Source organism: Passer domesticus, chromosome 8, assembly GCF_036417665.1.
Source record: "Passer domesticus isolate bPasDom1 chromosome 8, bPasDom1.hap1, whole genome shotgun sequence".
Lineage (NCBI taxonomy): Eukaryota > Metazoa > Chordata > Aves > Passeriformes > Passeridae > Passer > Passer domesticus.
In genome coordinates, this window is record NC_087481.1 from 6,555,427 (window position 1) to 6,573,491 (window position 18,065).

Consider the following 18,065-nt stretch of genomic DNA (forward strand, 5'->3'; position numbering starts at 1 on the left):
CGTCCTGGCGGCTCCCACCCTGCCGGGCCCCGGCTCATCCCTGCCCAGCACAGCACCTCGCTCACTCACCAGCTCACCCCAGTGATGGACGCGGTTCTGTGGCACCCTTTTGATGGCTACCTGCAAGGCAAGTGCAGAACAGGGCTCAGCTCGCTGTCCACCCTGCCCAGCACCATCCTCCTCCCGCCTCCTCCCCCCTGCTCCTCCTCCTCCACCCCCTCCTCCTCCGCCCGCCGCCGGCCCCGCCGCTCACCGGGGCGCCGTCCGAGAGCCGCGTTGCTGCGAAGACGCTGCCGAATCCGCCCCGGCCCAGCAGCGAGCCCAGCCGGTACCGCTCCTTCAGGCGCTGCTGCGCCTTCCCTGTGGGCGGGACGCGGCTGTCAGCGCTCGGCCCGGGGCCAGCAACGGCCCCCGAGCGCCCCTCACCCGCCCCGGCCCGGCCATGCCCCGGCGTTCGCTCTCTGGAACAAGACAGCGGCGGCTCGGGGCCGGGGGCCGCGCTGCCGAGCGGCGGAGCAGGGGCCGGGCAAGCCGCAGCGGAGGCGGCGGGAGCGGCCGCGCCGCGTGTGTCCTCCGCGGGCCCCGGGAGGAGCCGGGGTCGGGGCCGGGGCCGGGGCCGGGGCCGGGGCCGGGGCCGGGGCCGGGGTCGGGCCAGGCGGAGCCAAAAGCCGGCAATACCACCCCAGCCCCAGGCACTGATCCCCGCCCAGCAGCGCCACCGCCAGCACGGCCAGAGCCGGGCTGATGCCAGGAGGCGGCGGGACGGCCGGGGGCGGGCACGGGGCAGCCCCGCCCGGGGCCGGGGGCGGGCCGGGGGCATGGCCCGGCCGGGCACGGAGAGAGGGAGGCGGGGAGAGGAGGGGAGACCGGGAAAGGGAGAGCGGGAGAGGTACGGGACAGCGGGAGAGGGAGAGGGAGAGGAGAAGGGAATCTGAAGTTTCTTCTCTCGCTGTCGCTGCTGCTGCTGCTGCTGCTGCCGCCGCTGCTGCAACTGAAGCTTCGGGGCCGTTTGTCCCCGTGTCCGTTTGTCCGTTGCCCGCTCGCCCCCGCCTCGAGCCCCACGTTCCCCGAGGGCAGCCCCTGAGCCTGTCCAAACACGGGAACTTTGCCGAGTTCAGCCAAGAGCCAGAGTCTGGACTCCTGCACAGTGGCTCAGGAATCCCCTCGGTCCCTGCTGTGCATTGTCCCTGCTGAGGGTCGAACACTCTCAGAGCGTGTCCCCTGAATGCAGAATTTGTACCTGACCCAAGCACTGCACTTACCTCTCCAACATTGCTTTCCAAGAAAAACAGGGGAAGCCAAACTGTGTGTAGGTCATGGTATCTTAAAATGTCTAAAACGTGCCAACTCATGGATCTTAGCGGTGAGATCTGTTTGGAATTAATGGGATGGACAACTAGTGCAAGATGGAAAAGGGGAGCATAAAAATAAATCGAGAAAAATGTCTTGAATTGTTTCAATTTTCAGTTAATTTCTTAAAAGCTCTTTCAGTTTTTCCAGAAACTTCTCCTCAGTCCTGTATGCTTTTTCCAAGAACCTTTCCTGAAGAATGAGGTGCAGCTTCGGTCACAAGGTGTGCCACCAACTGCAGCTTCTCTTGGCTTTCCACACTGTGTGTGCAGCACACTTGCAGCAAAGCAGGACAAATATTTGAAGAACTTGACAGCTTGTTCTTCTCTTTTCCTTGTGGGCTGGGCAGTTGTGCCATTGGTAAGGTTTTCATTGTTACTGTTCTATCCTAAGAAAACATGACGGGCTACCAAGAACTCCTGGGGAATGCAAGCCTGACTGAATGCAAAGAAAGAATCTGCAGAGCCTGCAGCCAGAAGTGGAGAGCTGTGTGATCATCATTCCAACACCCCCAAGGACATCTTGAAAGTCATCTAGAAGATGAAAATGGGCTGACAGAGAGAGTTTGTTTCTGTGCTCACTTCAGATTCTTCTACATCTGAAATCAATTCTAAAATCTCCATCTAAATCAAGAGTACAATCAATTCATGAAAAGCACCAGAAAAAACTGTAACCTCAGGAGATGACTGAAATAATCTGTAAAGGAAAAATGAAGGAGAAATGCATTTCTCAGCACTGCAGTATTTGCCTGCCTGAAACCCTCCTCCATTTCCTCCCCATGCCTAGGTCTTGCAGTGTCAGTTTTGTATTCGGTGGTGCCTCCAGCCCTGAATCCCTTCGTCTACAGCCTGAGGAACCAGGAGCTCAAGGCTGCAGTGAGAAGACTGATCACTGCACATCTTAGGAAGCATTAAACTGATTGCCAATTTCTGCAAATCACTTGTAATAAAAGTCATCACTTATAGCTCTGTTGGTTTGGTTCTTTGATTTCCCTGTCATTTTCCTTTTTAAATATTCTTCCTAAAGCTAGATGATTGTTTCTGCCATTTCTGACTTTGTTTCTCTCCACCTTCCCTGTGGCCACAGACTGTGACAATGATGGGCTGCAGTCTCAAAAGTTTTAAAGGAACTAAAGGATCTCCCAGCAAAGTTTTCTGCAGAGATCCCTCTATTCTTGCCATCTCTGGAGCTGCAGCAGCAATGTCTGTGTGCAGAGCTGGGGCAGATCAGTGCTGGCCCAGCAGCTGTGCCCAGCAGCAGCAGCAGCACTTGGTGTTGGCAGTGCTGCTGCCGTGGCCCTGCCCCGCTGCCCTGGTGGCCCTGGTGTTGCTGCAGGGCCTGAGTGCTCTCGGGGCCGGGCACAGTCCTGGGGGTGGCAGTGCCGGGGCTGCAGCAGGGACAGGCCATGGGCACTGCTGGGGCAGCGCTGACGCCTCAGGCCAGGCCCTGGGGGCTCCAGGCTTCTTGCCCAGGCTCTCTCAAGAACACGGCCAGGCCAATGCTCAGCACAGAAAAGCCCCAGGGTGAGCAGCCCCAGGCTGGCCGTGGGCAGGCTGGCGGCAAAGAGCATGGCTGGGGCTCTGCAAGGGCCCTGGGGGAGACGGGAAGGAGCAGCAGAGCAGGGGCTGATCCATCCCCAGTGCGCTGCACAGCCCAGGGCAGCATCCCAGAGCGTCCTGATGGAGCTGCCAACAACATCCCCCCTCTGCAGCCCTGGCCTCTCCCCCAGCTCACACGGGTGCCGCATCCTTGCAGGCACAGCCACGGCAGCACTGGCTCAGGAGCCCCTGTTTGCATTGCACAGAGCAGGCAGGAGCACCCCCATGCTGCTGCTGTGGGGACATGAACCTGAGGCAGCACAAATGCCATCAGCCCCTGGGGCCAGCAAGGGCTGGGGGACACCAGGGAAACCACTCAGCTTTGTCCTGGCCTCTGCAGTCAGCCAGAAAGTTTGTTCCCATCAACTGGGAGTTTCCTGTGCCACTGCAGACACTGTTGCTCAGAGCCAGGGCTGCCTGACAGCCATCCCCAAACTGCACTGGGCATTTCCTTGGCTTCACCTTTGCTTCCTTTACTTTTCCTTCTACAAATTTCTTCCTGTTGCCCAGCCCTGTTCCCTCCCCTGCAAACAGCCCATCCCTGTTTGCCCTTTCCTCTCTGGCCCCACTCCGCATTGCAGTTCCTGACTTGGCACCATGGGAACATCCCTTGGGGAGCAGGATCATCCTCCAAGTGCTGCAGGAATTGTCGGCAGGCTCCTGCAGTGCCTGGTGCTGCTCCCTTGCCAGAGGCACCCCAGGCCAGGGGGGCACATCTGGGCTGCTGTGTCTGCCTGTGGGGCTCCCTGTTCTGGGCAATGAGGAGGAGCTGCAGAGGCTCTGCAGCACTGACAGGATGGGCTTTGGGGCTGGCAGGAGAAGCTGAGGCACCTGGGCTGCTGGAGCTTCTGAAGAGGAGGCCCAGGGCTCATCCTGCAACTGCTGCAAGGGTGGTTTCAGAGAATCCCAGAATCAGTAAGGTTGGAAAAGACCTTGGAGATAATCAAGTCCAAACTGTGTCCTGACACTGACTTGACTTCCCTGAGCCTCCTCTTCTCCAGGATAAACAACCCGAGCTCCTTCAGCCGTTCGTAACAGCTCTTGTGCTTCAGACCCCTTACCAGCCTTGTCGCCCTTCTCTGGACATGCTCCAGCCCCTCCATGTCCTTCCTAAATTGGGGGCCCAGAACCAGATATAAGACTGGAGGTGCTGCCCAGCCTGTGCTGAGAACAGGATAAGAATCACTGCCCTGCTCCGCTGGCCATACCATTCCTGATCCAGGCCAGGAGCCATTGGCCTTCTTGCCCACCTGGACACACTGCTGCCTCATGTCCAGCCTGCTGTCCATCATTCCCTGCAGGTCCTTTTCTGCCTGGCTGCTGTCCAGCCACTCTGTCCCCAGCCTGTAGCGCTGCAGGGGTTGTTGTGGCCAAAGATCAGGAGCTGGCACTTGGTCTTGTTCAACCTCACCTTGCTGGATTTGGGCCCTGGATCCAGCCTGTCCAGGGCCTTGTGCAGAGCCCTCCTCTCCTCCATCACATCCACACTCACACCCAGCTTGGTGTCATCTGCAAATTTGCTGATGGTGCACTCAGTCCCCTCATGCAGATCTTCAATGCAGATATTGAAATCCACGCTGGCCAGCTCTGATGCCTCAGCCATCCTGTGGGTGCCCTGTGATGGCACTCAAGGTCATCTGTTCCATAACCTTGCCAAGCACCCAGGTCAGGCTGACAGGCCTGGAGTTCCCCAGATCCTCCTTCCAGCCCTTCTTGGGGATGGGCTCACATTGGCACCTCCACTCCTCTGGGACCTCCCTGCTGATCCAGGACTGATGGTAAATGATGGAGAGCAGCTTGGGGAGATCATCCACCAGCTCCATCATCCCTCTAGGATGGATCCCATCTGCTCCCAGAGACACCTGTGAGCACCTGAGTGGCTCAGCAGGTCTCCAGCTGCTTCCTCCTGAATTCCAGGGGGCTGTTCTGCTCCCTGTGCCCATCTACCAGCTCAGGAGAACACTTGTCCTGAGGATGGCCTGTCTTATTGTTGAAAACTGAGGCAAAGAAGGGGTGAAGTACCTCAGCCCATTCTTCATCTTTGGTAATCATATCCCTCACAGTAAGAAATGCAGGTTGTCCTTACCCCTCCTTTTGACATTAATGTACCTATAAAAACATAATAATTATCCTTCACAGAAGTATCCAAGTTAAGTCCTAACTGAGCTTTTACCTCTCTAATTTTCTTTCTGCATGACCTAACAACATCCTTAAACATTTCTTGATTTACCTGCCTCTGTGTCCAAAGGTGCTGCACCCTCTTTTTAATCCCTAGAAATATCCTTTTTAATCCCTTTTTAATTCCCCTTTTCCTTGAAAAGCTCCATGCCCAGCCAGGCCAGTCATTTCCCCCTCTGGGTCATCTTTCTGCACAAAGGGGGCAGCCTACTCTTGCCCCTTCAAGATTTCTTTTTTGAAGTGTTTCCATCCTTCCTGGAACTAGTTGTTTTTAAGGGCTGTTTTTTTAAAAAAATCAATACCTGATTTGGTACTCCCCAAATCTGCATCCTCAACAGGCCAAAGTCTGCCCTCAAAAGTCCAGTGTAGAAGATTTATTGATGCCCCTCCTTCTTTTACAGAATATTTAAAAAGTCAATAATTTCATTGTGACTGTGCCCTAAACAGCCTCTGACCAGCACTTCTCCCACCAGCCCTTCTCTGTTTGTGACCAGCAGGAGACACAGCTTTCCTTGGGAGTGGGAATTGCAGGAAACCTCCCCAAAGTGCAGCTTGGAAGGTTCAGGCTGGAGCTGAGGAGAAAGCAAAGTCCCTGCCAGGGTGGAATTGTGGTGCTCGAGGTGTGGCAGCGTGAGGCTGGGCCATGGCCGGCTCTGTGTGCCAGGAGCCGGCAGCGCTGGGTGCAGGGAGCCCAGGGAGGGCACAGAAACGCTGGCTGAGAAATGCTGGGGCACAGCGAGAGGGGCGAGTGCAGCCGGCCAGGGCACAGGAGCAGCACGCACAGGGGGCACAGCCTGCAGGACAGATGGCCAAGGGCTGGGCAGGGCTGGTAGGGCCACAGGCACCCAGGCCTTTGTGCCCTGGGCTCGGGCAGCGCCTCTGGAGGCCCCACAGCAGGAACTTTCCTGGCAGGGGCTGCACTTTGGCTCTGCCCCGGCCTCCCTGGCCAGGCTGGCAGGGGCTGCAGGTTGATGGCATTTGTCCTTGCTGCCCCTCACATCCCCCTGCCCCACAGAGAGCCCCGAGCCACCCGTGAGGGACAGGCCCTGCTGGCCCAGGCTGGGCTCAGGGCTTGGCCTTTCTGCTTCCCCCAGCCAGCCCAGGCCTTGCTCAGCATTGCAGTTCCCTGCTCAGAGCCTTGGGCTCCCTGCACTCCTGGCCTCAAGGATCTGCTCTCACCAGTCCCAAAGGGAGCCTTTGGCACTCCCTGCCCTCACTGGGGCCCAGCCATGCTCCAAGGCACTTGGAGTTTTGCTGCTGACTCCTTGAGCAGCTTCTTCATCCTTCTCTCTGTGCCTGAGGCTCCTGGACCCAGCCCCAAATCCACCGTAGGGCTGATTAAAATACAGAAAGCCCTGGGGAGCTCTTTCTCTTCCTTCAATTTTCCTCCAAGCCTCCAGGGCTTGTGAAGCAGCTTGGAGTCAGTCTGGAATTCTGTTAAGGAGGGAGATTTCAAAGTGCACCGACAGCATGATGTTTGGTTTTAATCACGTGTGTGGGTTTTTATTTTTCAGTTCAGAAAAGAGGTGAAAGAACGATTCCCCAGGTGATCTTGATGCTGAATGTCTCCCTAGGAGATCTGGGCATGGAGAGGAACAAGCCCCTTGCAGGCTGACCCATTTTGGACAACCTGCTCCTCACCCCAGCCTCACCATGTCTGACATGGCCCACCTGGGACTGACATCCCAAAACATAAAAAAGTATGCATTTTTAAAATAAATAAGATTGATTAATTTATAAAATTATAATTATAGTTTTAAAATTTATATTAGTATTACTGTATATTTCTATTACCTTTGATATTTATGTGAAAAATAGAATACATTTTTAGCAATCAAAAAATTATTTGTCATTGGTTTTAAATAAAACAATTCCTTTCATTAAATCATTGACCACTACTGGCCATTTATTTCTCCTTCTTAATGCTAATTAGTGCTATTTTTAGATCTTTTGACATATTTTTTTATTATTTTCACGCACAGGGTAAAAGGGGCCACTTTGGGGCCCCTGGAGACATTTCTGGGGCACATTTGGGGCTGTTTAGGGTCTGGGCAGTGTGATAAACAAGTCCACTGAATTTAAGGATCAAATAATTATCTTTATTATTTTTGCAAGCAAGAATAAGCAAGGACAGCGCTGGGCGGCCCGGAGTCTCCGCTCCACTTTGGCTCACAAAATTCCTATCCCCTGAGTCCACCTTTTATTGTCTTCTTCTCCAGGTTTAGGGATGACGTGATCTGTCTTCTGCGCTTGCTCATTCATTTGCTAGGGGGTCTTTTTCTGCCTTCTGGTGGTCGTGGGATGAAGGCTTAGACCCCCTTAGTCTTCCTCTTTGTGAACGCTGAGTGAACTTATGCCTTATAAGGCATATCTGTACAGAACACTATACACTTTCTGCAAGCTAAGCAATTCTTTCTAGTACTATACACTTTCTGCAAGCTAAGCAATTCTAGCGAGTTTAAGGATTGTTATTACAGCTGCTTCTCATTACTTTCCTTTCACAAGGAATAACTTTACAATGGAATTCCCAAAGCACTATAGTAAACCAGCAACCATATGTATAAGAAGTTTTTTTGGCTATTTAACTATTGTTTTATATTGTATAGTTATTTAGCTATTGATTTAATTAATGAACAAATGTATTACTACTTACTACAAATCCCCCATTTCTTTTTTTACCAATTTTGTTCATTAAATCTTTCTAGTTCTTTCCTAGCAAGCATTAAATGAGCTGCCGCATCAGTTAAGCTATGTGCACTAATTATAGGAGCTACCTTCCTTAGTTTCTTCATCATATTCCAATTCATAATGAATAGAACTGCTGACAAAATAAAACCAAGCAGTCAATATCAATGGAACAAAAATGGGATGGCATATACTGTTTAGGACCCCTGTGGCATTAGGAGACAAACCGAAAATGGTATCCCACTGGATGTCACTCTGGAAATGTCAGTGGCTCAGCTGAGAGCTCTGGGAGTGACTGACACTGCACTGAGAGGGGCCACAGTCCTGCAAGGGTCTTTCATCAGGAGCAAACAGCAGCCTGGAGGGTGGGCAATGCTGGATCTGTACCACTGAGTGCTCATCATTCACCTGAATGTGGATCTGCCCCCAAAGTTGCCATGGATCACTTTTTCTTTTTCTCCTGTTGGGTATATTTTGGAGCAGCTGTTCTATGTGGCTTTCGATGGTGATCCTGTGGCAAGCAGCCATTTGCCTGCTGTGCTATCCTCACAACTAATACGAACTCTTCATTTCCGTTGGTTTTATTTAGCGTTTTTTATCTATTTGTTTGATTGGTTTGCTGCATGGGTTTGTTTGTTTGATTGATTGGGTTTTTGTCTGATTTGGTTTGAGTTTTTTGCTTGCTTTTTCATAAAAGACTGGTGAAGTTGCCAAAGCCAAACTCAAGATAATGTAAACCAGGATCAGCTTTCCAGAAATTGCTTTTGGCTGGGTTTAGCTGCATCCCCCAGGCTCAGGATCACTAGAATATTTTCAGGTTTTGCTCTGCATGTCAGCCTACCCAGACTCCGCTTGGTGTTTCACAAATGGAGAAGACAATGGACATTGTGCCAAGCTTCCTTTCAAACAGAAAAACCTGGGGCAGCATGAAAGAAAAGAAGAAAATAACCATCACCAGTTAGAACAGAACCAGTGTCCCACCATCTTCCTTTCCACTGTTATTAATTTTGTACATTTAGAGGTGAACGTGGGTCTAAAGCTTGCATCTCTCAGTTCCTGATGCTATTTGCTACCCTTCAGCCTTGACTGGCCCTGATGTGACTGACTGCTGTGCAAGTGGGGCTGGGGATGCTCAGCCTGGAGAGAGGAGACACTGGGAGACCTCACTGTGGCTGTGCAGGACTGGAAGGGTCCCGCAGGAAAGAAGGGGACAGAGTGTTCAGCAGGGCCTGTGCTGACAGGACAAGGGGGGATTGGCTTTCAACTGCAGCAGGTTGATTGAAGCTGCATCTAAGGAAGCTGCTCTTTTCCACTGGGGGTGGTGGGGCACTGGCCCAGGCTGTGCACAGAGGCTGTGCATGCCCCATCCTTGGCAACAGGGCTCTCAGCAGCATGCTCTGGGGGAAGACTGCTCAGCTGGGGACAAGATGTTGTTCTTCAGGCTCCCTTGCAAGCCCAACCGTTCAGGGACTCCATCATTCCATGGTCTCCAGTGTCCACTTCAGATGGAGCCTGGGAACTGTGATGTCACAGCCCACGCTCCAGCTGGAACGTCCAGCGCCCAGCAAAGGGTACAACACAACCCTTGGCCACTGTGTTGACATGCTCTGCACCTTGCTCCTGCCCTCGCCTTTCACTCTTATTATCCCCCCGATACCCCGATCATTCCTGACAGCTCGGGAGTGCCTGGATTTCATCATCCAGCCCTGCAGGATGCTCCCCTTTGTTCTGAGGAATGTATGGTGCCATTCCATGGAGGTGGACACCCCGCACCTGCCCGGGTGGGCTGGAGCTCTGTGGGCATGGAGTGGGACAGGGACCCCACTCTGAGGTTTTGCTACCTCTACAGGCTGTCCCAGACAGAGAGGAGGACATGGAGGTAGATACCAAGATTGATATGGAGGAGGAGATGGAAATAGATGGAGAAGACCCTGGAGAGGGAAAGATGGATGTGGATGTGGATGAGGAAGAAGAGATGGACGTGGATGTGACTAAGGAGGAAGAGATGGATGTGGATATGGAAGAGTAGATTGAGGACATGGATATTGATTAAGAAGGTGAGGAAGAGGCCCTGATCTTGGCATGAAGACCAATGCCAGCAGCAGGACAGGCAGAGTGGGTCTCCTGCTGCCAGGCTGGGGCTGGGCTGGGTGCTCCCTGCTCAGGGACATTGTACCCAGGGCACTGGATTCTGGTGGCCATCCACAGCCTGTCCTGTGCCTGCTTTGCTCCACACAAGCTCCATGCCAGACCCAGCCAGGCTCAGTTCTGGTAGCAGAGTCCTGCTGCTGGGCCAGCGTGTGCCAGCCTGGGGGCACATGCAAGAGCCCTCTGTGCCTGACTGGAGTGACCGTGGCATTTGCTTTTCTTCCAGGTGCGATGGACATCACCGACAGAGACACCACCCTTGTGTATATATGTTCTACAGTTTGTTGTTGTTCTTTAGAATATAGATTTTAGGGCTATTTTTGACTTCTGTAAATACATTTCCCATAGTTTTGCTAGGTAGGTTTTTATGTATATATGTTCTATCGATTGTTGTTGTTACAAATATTCTTACAATGTAAATGTATTCTGCATTTTTGCTGCTGTTTTTCTGTAATAAACAAGTTTTACTTTTCACATCCCAGTTCTCCTTGCATGTGCTTCAGGCACAGGCAGCATTTTGCCAAGTTGTAGTTTCCACTTGCTCCAGGTTCCCAGGGCTGGAGGTCCCTGGCACAGCCACCCCAGGAGTGGGTGTCCCTGTGCACAGAGGGGTCCCACTGACAGAGGTGAGCCTCTCCTTGCAGTTTCTCTGGACACACTTGGGAGCTGTAGGGGCAAAGACCAGCGTGCCCTGGCCCATGGATCCTATGTTGGAGCAGGGCTGAGCCTGTGTGCTCCTGCAGAGCCTCAGCCATGGCTCTTCCCTGGGCAGCCCCAGGGCTAAGGAGGGAGCACTGGGCTGTGGGCAAGCCCTGCTCCTGGGCACCCTGAGGGGCTGGAGCCAGCCTGGAGGGAGCCTCAGCCCCACATGGACCAAGATTTCCTTTGGAAACCCTCTCTGTCCCCAGACTCTGCTGAGCACAAGAAGAATTAATCCTCCTAGTTCAAGGTGTGACCTTCATTGGCACAAATTTGTCCCTTGGACTTTGTAGCACAGCAAATGTCAGTGCTTGTAATCCCTGTTCTGCACTCTCTGCTCAGGCAGCAAAACATCTGAACCTGAGGGAACATCTGGAATTAGCACCAACCTGCAGAGTGCTACAGGGGGAGAACCTGCCCCCAACCACCCAGAGAAATACTTGACACTGACAGTCTGGGGCAGAGCTGACACTAAAGTATTTTAATGCCAAGAGAGAGGATTATTTTATTGCTGAATTCATTCTGCAAGAACAAGAATGGAAGCTTTTGGTCTCCTCACCTGCCACAGATGTGTATTGCCAAGGTTTGCCTTTGGCTTATGACTGATTTTGATGAATCTGTTCAGAACTCTGATGCTGTTCCTGGCTAAGGTGCAGAGATGATATTTCAGAGCCAGATGAGCTCAGCACATCTTGTGTAATTCAGAATGTCCAGACCCAGACATTCAGGCCATGCAAACTGATACTTTTTCATCTCTGTGCAAAGATCAGTAGTAGGACATCACTGATGTACCACACACTTCTCAGATGCTCCTCTGACCAGCTATATACCCCATGGCATTGCTCCTGGCACAACGTTAAAGCCAGGCAGGTCACACTGTCCTGGCTTCTAAAGTAGGCATGTATTCTATTTTGCCATCTGTTGGGGGTTGGGCAGTTTTTCTTATCTCTTTCAAGAACAATGACACTGCCAGGAAGATAATCTCCTGCTGATGGGCTATTGAATTACTCACTGTGGCTGGTAAGATTAGTTACATCATCCCATTGAGAGATGCTCCACCCAGAGGGAGGAGCCAAGCATCCCTGACACCATAAAACAAGCATTTCTGAGACCACAGACAGCCTTCTTCGCTGGATTTCCGAGAGGAATCAGGAACCGAGGCCCAGCTGCTCCTTCGCCGCATTTTCGGAAGGGATCTACACCCTTCTGCAGATCGCTGCTCCAGGAGGAGCAGCCACCACTTGGTTGGACTGCTATCAGCACCCTGACTTCTTAGGGTGCCAGGTTTCTCTCACTTTGCCAGTGGTTGTTTTGCTTGTGTTAAATTACATTGTTATTTAGTTTTTTTTCCTTCCAGTAAAGAACTGTTATTCCCATTTCCCATATCTTTGCCTGAGAGCCTTTTTTTTTAATTCTGAAGTTGTGATAATTCGGAGGGAGGGGGTTTACCTTCTCCATTTCACAGGAGGCTTTTGCCTTCCTTCACAGGCTCCTGTCTTTTCAAACCAAGACACACACATATTCTCTTCCTCTGACTCCTGCAGGGATGACAACATCAAAAAACGGAAAAGAGATATAATGATCTGTGATTTTCATTGTGTGAGCTCTGGATTCCCCAAGCTCTTGCAAAGGGGGAATGTTCATTGGGCAAAGGACACGAGAAAGAGCCTCAAATTGTCCAAAATCTCAGCAAAAATATTATTTCCTATGGAACCCTTCACCAAAGCTGGTCACACTTCAGGCCCTTTCTGCACCCATTTCCTGATGTGCATCTCCCCGTGGGATGTTCCCACTGCTCCAGGGACCCAGCACAAACCTTATAGCCCCACACCAACACACCCCCAGGAGCTGCAGCCTTCCCTCCAAACCTGGGCACTTGCAGCAGCCACCTCTGCGCTGAGCTGAGCCGGTTTCTCCCAAAACCAGGTGCTCCATTTATCCTTGAAAAGACTGACAATAGCATTCTTGTCTTCTCCAAAAGGGCCATCGTTTCACAACTGTCATCTCCACACTGAGACTTTATTCCCTTCAAGTGTTCAAGTACACAGGCAGCACCAAGGAAGGCGCTGAAGTGAGTCAAGGTGAACCCCAAAGAGCTCTCAGCTGCCTGTGAAAGCTCAGAAAAGGGCTAGAGAAAGAATTAATGCTCCCATAACTGGCACCTAACAGCCACAGGGCAAGTGAGAAGTTGGTATTAGAGAATGAAGAAAAAGCACTGAGTAATAAAAGGTGAGAAAAATCCATCACTCCAACAGGTAAATGAAGGTAAACCACATGAAGAAACAGAAGAAGATGGAGGGGAAAAAACCCACCATTAATAGTGTCCGTGACACCCAGAGCCAAAAGAAGCCCAGGGGATCAGCAAGGATGTAAGCACGTGCTCCAAACCACAGCAGAAATGAAGTGAGAGCTCTGGAGGGAACAAAAGAAAGAGGCAGCCTGAAGAAAGGAAATAATGCCTCCCTACAAGGTGTTTTGGTTTTTTCAAGTGAGTGTCTCTTGTATCATGTGGTGGAAACCCAGAAAAATAAAGGTCGGGAGAATCATGGTTGATTTGGAACATTCCTGCATAGCAGACGAGATATAGCCTTGTGCAAATTATTCCATGCAGCATTCACATGTTTAATTGCTTCTTTTCATCTTCCTGGGGAAGCAGAGTTGCTTTATTTACTCCAAGCAAGATTTTCTCCCTCCACCCTGGCAAAGAACAAGCTCCCATCCTGGCAAGTGCTCCTGGCTTTACTTAAGGCTCATCACACCCATGCTCAAGAGAGTGGAGCAGGTTAATTTATCAATTGTTCCAATGATTAACTTTCCCAGCTGCCAGGTTCAAGAGCCCCAGAGTGCCTCAGGTTGTACAGGATCACAGAAGGAAAAGCTCCATGGAATTCAGCTGCTGCCACACTGGCCCTCTTTGCCTGTCAAACACATTCAGCTGCTCTTGCTCTGCCCTGTCAAAATCCCCCATAAAATACAAGTGAAAATCCCTCCCCACCTGTGAGAAAACACAGTTGGGTTCTGCTCAGGGCATTTCAAATTACGAGGGGTAGTTGTGACCTCCCCTTGCAAAGGCAGCATTTCAGGAAAACCAAAAGTTTCTTTTCAGGGACTCACCAGACTCAGGACACCTTCCACTAGATCAGGTTGCTCCAAGCCCCATCCAACCTGGCCTTGAACACTTCCAAGGGTGACACAACCACAGCTTCTCTGGAACCTGTTTTGCTCCTCCCAGGTCTAAAATCATACCCAACTTAGCAGCCTCAGAGATAGATTTCTATTCAATAGCTGCATTTTTCTAGGAAAGAAATATGGCAAACCTTGTTTGCATCTGACTTGGCAAAATCAACACAAGCTCTGAAGAAAGGGCTGCTGGCCACTTGTCTTCTTTTTCCCCATTTGGTGGAACATTTTCATTCTGTTGTTGTTTGGAGCAGTATTTTAATCGATCTGGCTGAGGCTGCTGAAAATAGTACAGCAAGTTACTTGTGTGAGGGGTGGAAAACTGAGCTCTTGCACATCCAGTGTTTCTGTTGTTGGAAGTCTTCAATCCCACCTCTCTGGTGGCATGAAATAGGTGTTACTAATCCAATTTCTAAAGTATCATGCATCGAGCTGACACTATTTGAAGACTTAAAAAGAAAGCACCAATTTAAACAAACCCCTGCCCCTTTCCATTTTCTCTGTCCCACAGTTGATGACAGAAGATAGGAGAGAAAGACTGTTTTGGGAACAATTATTTCAGAACTCTAAAAATAATATCAAACCTGCTCTGCCACACTCTCCGTTGTTACAGCCCCAAAAAGCACCGGTTGTCTTTGCTCACAGAGTCACAATTGTGGTGGGATTTCAACCACAGCACAGGACTGTTGCCAGGATTTTTTAGTGAAAAAGCCTCTGCTAGGATTTTTCCTGTCCTGAGGAGCTGAGGGCCCCAGAAAAGAAATGTAAACAATAACTGTCTGCTGCTGTGGAGTGCCACAGGTGAATCTTCCATTGGTCCATGTGGATTGTTTTCAATCAGTGACCAATCACAGCCACCTGTGCCAAGGCTGTGAGCAGTCACAGGATTTTTGTTATTCATTCCTATTCTATTCTTGTCTTTGTAGCCTTCTGATCTTCTTCTCTCTGTTCTTTTAGTATAGTTTTAATGTAGCATTTTAATATAATATATAACATAATAAATCAGCCTTCTGATGAAAATGGAGTCAAGCCTCGTGTCCTCACACAAAGGGCAGCCTAAACAATAATTGGTGACCCCTGGATGTGTGAAATTGATGGCAACCCCCGGAGTGACCACAGAGTCCAGCCTGGAGCTGAAGAAACGAGACCCTGAAGATGGGCAGAGTTCACAGCCAAGGCAAACAGGAGAACCTGTTGGACTTTCCTGGACATTGTGTCCAGAGACCGCAGAGCAGCAGAGCTGCACAGCTGGATCCACAAGGACACTGTCTAAAGGTACTGTTATTTTTTCCCTTCCTGAAGATCCTGCCATTCGCAGAAGGTGGGAGGAAAGTTGGGAAAATGTACCTTCGGAAGCTCAGGTTCCGTTTACTGCGTCAGAGAAGAAAGTTATTAAACTCTGGCACAGATGGGGACACGAGAACGGAGTTAATAGTGTGTGGGGGAGACTGTGTTATGAGTTTTTAAGATGGGCAAAATTTCATAGATTTTTTACAAATGTCGTATACTCCCTTGATTTAGATCTTTGGGAGTTCATGGACGCTGCTTTTGAGTGGACAAAGGACCAGGGTGTTACACTCCCAACAATGTATGGAGTGCACCTATGGCTCTTATTCTGTATTTTGGAAAAAAGGGAGGCTGCAGGGGACATTGTGGCTCGGTGGCGCGGTCGCGCTCCGTTTCCACCAGGTTCGCCATGAGAGGAGCCTCTCAAAGAAGACAAACCGCGGGTTCGCAGCCCCCCCGCATTACCCACAGCTGAGCAAAAGTTTTTCTCCGCTCCCTTGGAGCATGAGCAGGCAGAGCTGCCTTCCCCCCCGCTCTTTCTCTTGGGGGAGATGGGGAGCCGGCCCCGCCGCCCGTGCCGAGCCTGCTGCTCCCTGCCAACCCAATTGCAGTGAAAGAGCATGCCAAGAATGGTGCTGAGCCCACGGGACCGTCTCAAGAGCCGACACCAGCGCCCGTGCTGCCCGCACCACCCACCCCAGTTGTCCCGCTGCCTTCCAGAGCTCCGACCTTCGCATCAGACCCTGTGAACAGTCTGTCCCTCCGTGGAGAGGGCACGGCCCGCCAGCTCACCGCAGGAGCAGTTCGGCTGGCTGTGTTCAAAATCAGTGTGGTTTCTGGGCCATTTCGCGTGTGGTCGGGGGCTTCTTCCTGGGGGTTGGGGTGCCTGCCTCCCCCCGAGCGCCCCAGCGGCGTGGGGGAGTTGGCTCCTGTGGTATCTGCCTCTGGTTCCCAGCCCAATGGGGATGGGGGTGGTGCCGAGGGGCAGAAAGCAGGAGCAGTGGCATTTGCATTGCAGGAGCAAGAGAAACAGAGCAAAGCAAGCATTGCTCGCTTGCTCTGGGGACAAGAAACCCTCAGATCTGGGATGACAATTCCTGAGAAAGCTTCTCTTCCCGAGCTGCCGGTGTGCACCGGTGCTGCAGGGGGGAGGAAGCATTTGGTCACTTCTGCTCTGGAGACACTGGCAGCATGGTCCTGCCAGGTTCTGAGCACACAGAGCCCGCCTCACGGGCTGGTTCTGGGCTGTTTGGCTCATTTCCCTGGGCCGGGGCCTCCGCCCCGTCCAGTGCTGGGTTTGGGGACTTTGCTTTCCCCACAGGGACCTGGGCCACCATTCTGTGAGCCAGGTCTGGGTTCTCTGGTCCGCCCACCAGGACCAGGGCCACCTAAAGGTCCTAGAGACCCTCTGCTGCTGCTCTTCTTCTTTTGGAAAAAAAAAAAAATTAATAAAGAAAAGTGGAAAGAGCTAGCAGCTCAAAAGCATTGAAAAGCCAAAAATTAGCCTCAGCCCAAGTGGTTCAGTAAAGGGCTGTGGCCAGGGCATTCCAGAATTTTTTCTCTGAATTGTTTCATGACTGTCAATGAATTGTTTGATAATTCTTGTTTTCTTTAGCAGTTCTTTGTTTCAGAATTCTGCAAGCCTGCTTCAGGACCAAAGGGGATTTCCAGAGATGTCAAAGAAGAGCATCTTCAGTCCATGCACTCTGTCCTGAAATTCAGCTGTTTGGACTTGAAACAATGAACTTTCTTTGCATGAGTTTTTGCATTGTCTTATTTTTTAAGATTGTTTTAGTGATATGATAGAATTTGATGTTTTACAGGTGAAGAATTTCCCTGACCATTCCACATCAGCAGATGATTGAAATTTTGATTGGCAACAGATGAACCTCAAGAGGTGTTGTTCTCTCTTCTGCAAAGTCCTAGTAGAAGAGATTGCAAACATTTCTTTTTCTATTTAATTTAATAATTTAAAAGCGTGAGAGGTTGCCATGATAATTTTAGGGAAAAAGCCTCTGCTAGGATTTTTCCTGTCCTGAGGAGCTGAGGGCCTCAGGAAAGAAATGTAAACAATAACTATCTGCTGCTGTGGAATGCCGCAGGTGCGTCTTCCATTGGTTCATGTAGGTTGTTTTCAATCAGTGACCAATCACAGCCACCTGTGCCAAGGCTGTGAGCAGGCACAGGTTTTTGTTATTCATTCCTATTCTATTCTTGTCTTTGTAGCCTTCTGATCTTCCTCTCTCTGTTCTTTTAGTATAGTTGTAATGTAGTATTTTAGTATAATATATAACATAATAAATCAGCCCTCTGATGAAAATGGAGTCAAGCCTCGTGTCCTCGCACCAGGGATCTCAGTTTAAACAAGAATACGGATCTTCCCCTCTATCTTTGCCATGGACATCATTCACTCTAATATTTCATGACCCCCTCCTTTACGTGTTTCCAGCTCTCCTTTTGAAATGGCCATGTCTAAGGACATCTCTTCATTTAGAGCAGCTGGATCCTTGTCCTTCGCATTGCTCCCAGAAGTCTTCCTCCAGATGCTCTCTGCTCCTTCCAATGTGTCGTCCTTGATTGGCTTCATGATTTGAGCATTAGGGAATTGCCCAATCTTTCAGAAGTTTAAATACCTCCTTAGCCAGCATCTTAGTTGTAGTTTTATCTTTTCCATCACCTCTTTTTATGTTTTTGTCTAAAATACATCCTGTAGGGCAATCCATTGTGGATGGTGGACATGTCAGAAGTTGCTGGGATGTCACAAGAAACTGAATGAAGGCTTTTGATATTTATTAAATTTATCATGTTCACATTTTTTGTTTTCCATGAACAGAAACCTTCCTGTGCTTCTAGTCTCACCAGTTCCTGACCTCCAAAGGACACAAATCTGATGAGTTGTGGTTCCCACTCCAGGGGCTGCACTTGGACCTCCCTCCATAG

The 18,065-nt window shown here is 50.7% G+C and overlaps 1 long non-coding RNA gene across 1 annotated transcript; it reads left to right on the forward strand.

Moving 5' to 3' along the window:
- The first annotated feature begins 9,402 nt into the window (after nucleotides 1-9,402).
- On the forward strand, nucleotides 9,403-10,346 carry LOC135305735 (uncharacterized). The gene is made up of 3 exons (XR_010366719.1): nucleotides 9,403-9,548; nucleotides 9,661-9,868; nucleotides 10,186-10,346. It is a non-coding gene; the product is annotated as an uncharacterized LOC135305735 (long non-coding RNA).
- Nucleotides 10,347-18,065: the final 7,719 nt, after the last annotated feature.